Below are 6,000 nucleotides of genomic sequence, written 5' to 3' on the forward strand. Positions count from 1 at the left end.
GAATAAATATGTCCTGCGAGAGCCTCAAGTGAATTACGAAACCTGGGGGCAGCCCTGGGGACTGCTGACACAGGATGTGACTAAAAAGGCAGGAGGGAAGTCTTTGGGGTAATGGAATAGTTCTGTATCTTGACTATGGCGGTGGCTACAGGAATCTACGTATGAGATAAAATGTGCATGACACTATACACCTACGTTGCACAAATATCAATTTCCAGGTTTCGACATTATATTACAGTTATGTAAGATATAACCATTAAGCAAACTAGAAGAGTACACAGGACCTGTCTGTACTATCTTTACGGCTTCCTATAGATTTAAAGTTATTAATTATTCCAAATTTTAAAGTTTTGTTAAAAATCACACATGAGGCCAGGCGTGGTGGCTCACGCCTGTAATCTCAGCACTTCGAGAGGCCGAGGTGGGTGGATCGAGAGGTCAGGAAATTAAGACCTTCCTGGCTAACACGGTGAAACCCCGTCTCTACTAAAAATACAAAAAAAAATTAGCTGGGCATGGTGGCAGGTGCCTGTAGTCCCAGCTACTAGGCAGGCTGAGGCAGGAGAATGGCATGAACCCAGGAGGCAGAGCTTGCAGTCAGCAGAGATTGCACCACTGCACTTCAGTCTGGGCAACAGAGCGAGGCTCCCTCTCAAAAAAAAAAAAAAATCACACGTGAACGTTTTTTAATAAAAATAAACACCTATCATGGGACCAATGTGTATCAGTTAAACACACCACTCATTCTGCTGCTTCTAAGTATAAAAAGAGAGCAAGGGTACCACCAAAAGAGAGTGCCATCATTTGAAAGGCTATGTAGTGGTGGTGACAGTGTCTGTTATGGTAGAAGGCAGGAGAGTTGGCACACCCAGATTGGACGTCAGAGCTACAGACGGCATAGCCTGTAAACGCAGGAAGAAACATGGGGGATCAACTGCGTGAAACTCAACTCTTCCTCTCCTGGGCAGACAGACCTGTCCCTAGACAGGTAACCACCACCAGCACTGCTTCCAGAGGGAGCTCTGAGGGGCCACACGCAGCTCCTGTGGGAGCACTGCATTCCAATAAAGAGGAGCTTGATTGAGCAACCTGGACATAAAGAATGCACAATTCAATTGGTCCCACTGATGTCAGACAAGACAGAGTAAAAATGATCTCTGCTGCTGGGACAGTTAGGATTCTACAAATTGTGCCCCAGGGCTAGGATTTATTCTGGGTCCAGGTACCCTAAAAAGGACAGAGATGTACAAAGCTTACTTACAAAGCTCCCAGAACTATTAGTACTCTTTCTTAAGGCTCTGGATGCAAGCCAGTTTCGTCTCAGAAAAGCAAAACAAAAACACTTTGCAGATGTGAGCAGTTTCCCGCTATCCTTCTTGAGGGTCCGCTTCCTATTCCTGGGTTCAATGTCATGCCCTCAGAAGTCACTCCTCTCTCCAGGCAACTCATCTGGGACTTACAGGAAACATTCCATCAATTCTAGTAAAACGATAAGCTATCCTTTGACCTCAGTTAAGGAATAAAACTTTTGGGTGATTTTTTTCCCTTAAATTTTCCCTTAAATGAGTAAAGAATACTCATTATTGGCGGAGAATGCAGTGAGCCGAGAGCCGAGATCACACCATTGCACTCCAGCCTGGGCGACAGAGTGAGACTCCATCTCAAAAAAAAAAAAAAAAAAAAAAAAGAACACTTATACTATTTACAAAACCCGACATATATAGACAAGTAGAAAAAAAAGTTTCCGTCATCATCCAGAGACAGTTACTGTACGTGGTACATATTCTTATAATGTTCCCTCTGCACTCATTCAACAAATATTTATATACTGATGGATTACTGTACGACAGGCACTTGGGACAGGCACTTGGGATACAAATGTAAGTAAAAATAAATCAAACAGTTTGCTAGAAACAGAAACGGAATGCCAAAGGGTATGTGCATTTAAAATTTTGACATATACCAAACTGGTTTGACAAAATATACTATTTACATTCCCACCTACAGTGTATGAGAATCTGGTTTCCCATAACCTCACAAGCATAACATTATTGAACTTTAATTTTCTGTCAATCTGACAGGCAAACAAAAAAAAATCATTTAACGTGCATTTCCCTAAGGTTAGCCATCTTTACAGACATTTATTGGCATTAACATATTTTCTTTGAAGAAATTAACTGATCTTGCTCATTTTTCTATGTCATTACTATTTTCTTTCGATTCATAGGTACTCTTCTTATATATCTTTCAGTCCTCAACTTCATGGTATGAAGACACCATCATTCTAATAAAAGGCTTATTAGCATTTGCACTCTGTAATCCAAGGTTCACCAACTTTCATATGATTAAATATAATGCTTCCAAAACGAATGTGAATGTCAATGTCAGAGTTTTAATGTTAAATATAACAAAACATTATTTGTCCAAACGTTAGCCTGGACAAATAATTCCAAATGATAATCAACTCCTGGGAATATAATGTAGAGCTGATTGCTGTTGGAATGAGCAGAGCAAGCAGGGCAGCATTCTTAAGGAATGAGTTTCAGACAACAGTCTTCTGTTGTACTAAATCAAGCCCTCCTTGGTTAAGCAAAATTGTAACTCTAATCTGAGCATGCCATTCTCTGGACTAACAGCTCAAAATTACACATAAGATAATCTGGCTACAGTAGCCAACTTTGTACCATTTCTCTATGCTCTCACCCAGGGAAGCAGCACAAATGGTCCATTTATTCACTAAGTTACTGACCAAAAATTATTTCTCCTAACTCCACCTAAAGGAACAGCAACCTGCAACACATGAGACGGTCTCTGTTAAAGGCATTTCTTTTCTTTACCTTTTTTCCTTTTCTTTTCTCTATCTGACATATGGTCTTGCTCTATAACCCAGGCTAGAATGCAGTGGCATGATAACAACTCACTGTAGCCGTGACTGCCTGGGCTCAAGTGATCCTCCCCACTTTAGCTTCCCAAGTAGCTGGGACTACAAGTGTGCACCAGCATCCCTTGATGCTTGAGGCGACACTTGAGGGACACTTGAGGCGGGAGGATTGCTTGAGTCCAGGAGTTTGAGACCAGCCTGGGCAACACAGCAAGACCCCATCTTTACAAAATATTTAAAAATCAGCTTTGTGTGACAGCACCCATCTGCAGTCTCAGCTACTCGGAAGGCAGAGGTGGAAGGATCACTTGAGCCTAGGCAGTTGAGACTTCAGTGACTCATAATCTTGTCACTGTACTCCAGCCTGGGTGACAAAGTGAGACCCTGTTCCCAAATAAATAAGCACCTCCTTATAGTTACTGGTCTCCTCTCCTTTGGTCCCCCCCTCTCCCTCACTCCACCCTGTTAGTCTAAATGTTACTCATTCTTCAGGACACCTGCAGAAAGTATTCCCTGATCCCTTCCAGGCTCCACACCCAACAGCATGGCCTAAATGCCCGGCTCCTTCCTCGGTGCTCCATCTTAGCTCACACTGCTTACCACACTGTTTTCAAAGTATCTTGACTGTCCCTTCTCCTCAACTGGGCAACTTCTAGACAGCAGAAACATGACTGCTTAGAAGGTCATTAAAAATTCAAATCCTGAACATTTCTTAATCCTGTGGATATGAATCAGTAACTCGTAAAAGCAAAATGTTATTTATCATTAAATATTAACAATATAATCACATTTTCATCTCTGGCAAGTTTCTTGGTACAACAATTTTAAGGAACAGACTCTTTAACAACAGTTAAAGCCGCGCGCTGGCTCACGCCTGTAATTCCAGCACTCTAGGAGGCTGAGGCGGGAGGATCACTTAAGGCCAGGAGTTTGACACCTGCCTGGGCAACATTGTGAGATCCCATCTCGAAAAAATAGTAAATAAAAACAAAGCAGTTTTAGGTTTAGAGGGGGGATAGTAGCTCTCCAAGCCAAAAACCAACTCCCAAGGTGCTCCTGTAAACTCGCCCTGGAAAAATCTATCTAATCTCAAAGGCAAAACGAGCCCACGGGCGCCCACGACACATTTCCCAACCACAAGGATTGGTCACCCGCGCTGAGACACCGCCAGCTGCCTATGACCTAGCCTCCAAAGCGGCAGAGTCCCTCCCTCTCTCTCCCTAAACTTCCGCTATAGCATACCCCGGCTCTCCTCCCAGACGGTTCGGAAATAGGGACTTCGACTCCTAACCCCAGCCCCACAGCCTCGCCAGCAGCCACGGGGTGGAAGTCAGGACCACAGGCTTCAAATCCCCTCCCAATTCTGGGACGCTTCTGTCCCCCCAGGGCCACGCGGCATCAAGTCCCGGTGCCCCCGCCGCCGCCTGGGGCTGTGGTCTGGGTCCGCGCGTCCCATCCCGGCGCATTCCGGGGAGGTCCTGGGAGGGGCCACGAGCGAGCACAGATGTTGCTTTGGAGCCCGCGTCCTGGACGGGAAGTGGGAGCCAGGCCCAGGGAAACCGCCGGAGAGGGAGGCAGCCAGGAAACGCTCCGCATCAGGCCTCCGGAGCTTGGCCGGGCACTGGAGATTCCGGCAATGAGCGCCTGAGACAGAAAGGCCGCGCACTGTGAGGATTAAAGGAGCCGAGGGCGGCCTGGAACGGGGCAGGCGGCGCTGATGGGGCGGGAACGTGGGACGACGGACAGCGGGAGGCACCGACGCGCAACTGCCCCAGCCGCGCGGATGGCACAGACCAACCGCCCCGCCGCCCCCGGCCCGAGAAGCCCCGCCGCCCCGCCACCCCGCTCCCAGAGCTGAGAGCCGCGCAGCTCTTAGGCCCAGTCCATCCGCTCTGTACCTCGCCCGCGTCTCCACCGGCGCCCAAAGCGCCGCTCGCTCGCGTCTTTCGGGTAGGTCTCGGCTCCGCGGTCCACTTCCGCCTCAAACCCACCCTCCTGCTAGCCCCGCTCCCGTCACTGCCAGCGAATGCAAGTTAGGCACGGCGTGCAAACGTCACTTCCGGCGCTTTTGGCTCGTGGCTGGAGGAAGTGCCAGCGGATCCAAAGGTGGCGCGTCCCTGTAACCCTATCTACTAGGGAGGCAGAGGCAGGAGGATCGGTTGAACCTGGGAGGCGGTGGTTGCGGTGAGCCGAGATCGTGCCAGTGCACTGCAGCCTGGGTAACAGAGTGAAACTCTCTCAAACAAAAGAAAAAAAAAAGGAACCCAAGATCAGATCACAGAACTGGCAGGTTTGGTTTCTCTTGAGGCCTCTCTCCTTGGATTATAGATGGTCACTGTCAGGCCTCTGAGCCCAAAGCTAAGCCATCATATCCCCTGTGACCTGCACGTATACATCCAGATGGCCTGAAGTAACTGAAGAATCACAAAAGAAGTGAAAATGGCCTGTTACTGCCTTAACTGATGACATTACCTTGTGAAATTCCTTTTCCTGGCTCATCCTGGCTCAAAAACTCCCACTGAGCACCTTGTGTGCCCCGCCCCTGCCCGCCAGAGAAGAACCCCCTTTGACTGTAATTTTCCTTTACCTACCCAAATCCTATAAAACGGCCCCACCCGTTTCTCCCTTACCTGACTCTCTTTTCGGACTCAGCCCGCCTGCACACAGGTGAAATAAACAGCCTCGTTGCTCACACAAAGCCTGTTTGTTAGTCTCTTCACACAGACGCGAAAGTCACCTCTTCACTGTGTCCTCACATGGCCTTTTCTCTGTGAACATGCATTTTTAGTGTCTGTATGTGTGTCAAAATTTCCTCTTTTTATAAAGTCACCAGTCGAATTGGATTAGGGCCCACCCTAATGGCATCATCTTAACTCACCTCTTTAGAGACACTGTTTCTAAATACAGCCGCGTTCTCAGGTACTGGGGTTAGGACTTCAACATATGAATTTGGTGGGGATCACAATTAAGCCTATAATGTAATCATAATTACTTTAAAAATAAATAACATGGTGCTATAGAATAAGCAGGCAGGAGTGAGGGATTGGGAGCCTAGGGAGACCCTGATAAGATGATGGCTCCAAGTTGAGACCATAAGGGACTATGAGGGTGAAGCCACA

General features: G+C 47.3%; 1 pseudogene across 1 annotated transcript in view; it reads right to left on the reverse strand.

Annotated features, from left to right (window-relative positions):
• The window catches only part of LOC112620258, a 41,999-nt pseudogene extending 37,067 nt beyond the window's left edge, over nt 1–4,932 (reverse strand). The window contains exon 1 of the transcript XR_003118497.1: nt 4,780–4,932. The product of XR_003118497.1 is annotated as a rab5 GDP/GTP exchange factor-like (transcript). The remainder of the gene's footprint in view (nt 1–4,779) is intronic.
• Between the last annotated feature and the right edge of the window lie 1,068 nt (nt 4,933–6,000).

Source organism: Theropithecus gelada, chromosome 3 (genome assembly GCF_003255815.1).
Source record: "Theropithecus gelada isolate Dixy chromosome 3, Tgel_1.0, whole genome shotgun sequence".
NCBI lineage: Eukaryota > Metazoa > Chordata > Mammalia > Primates > Cercopithecidae > Theropithecus > Theropithecus gelada.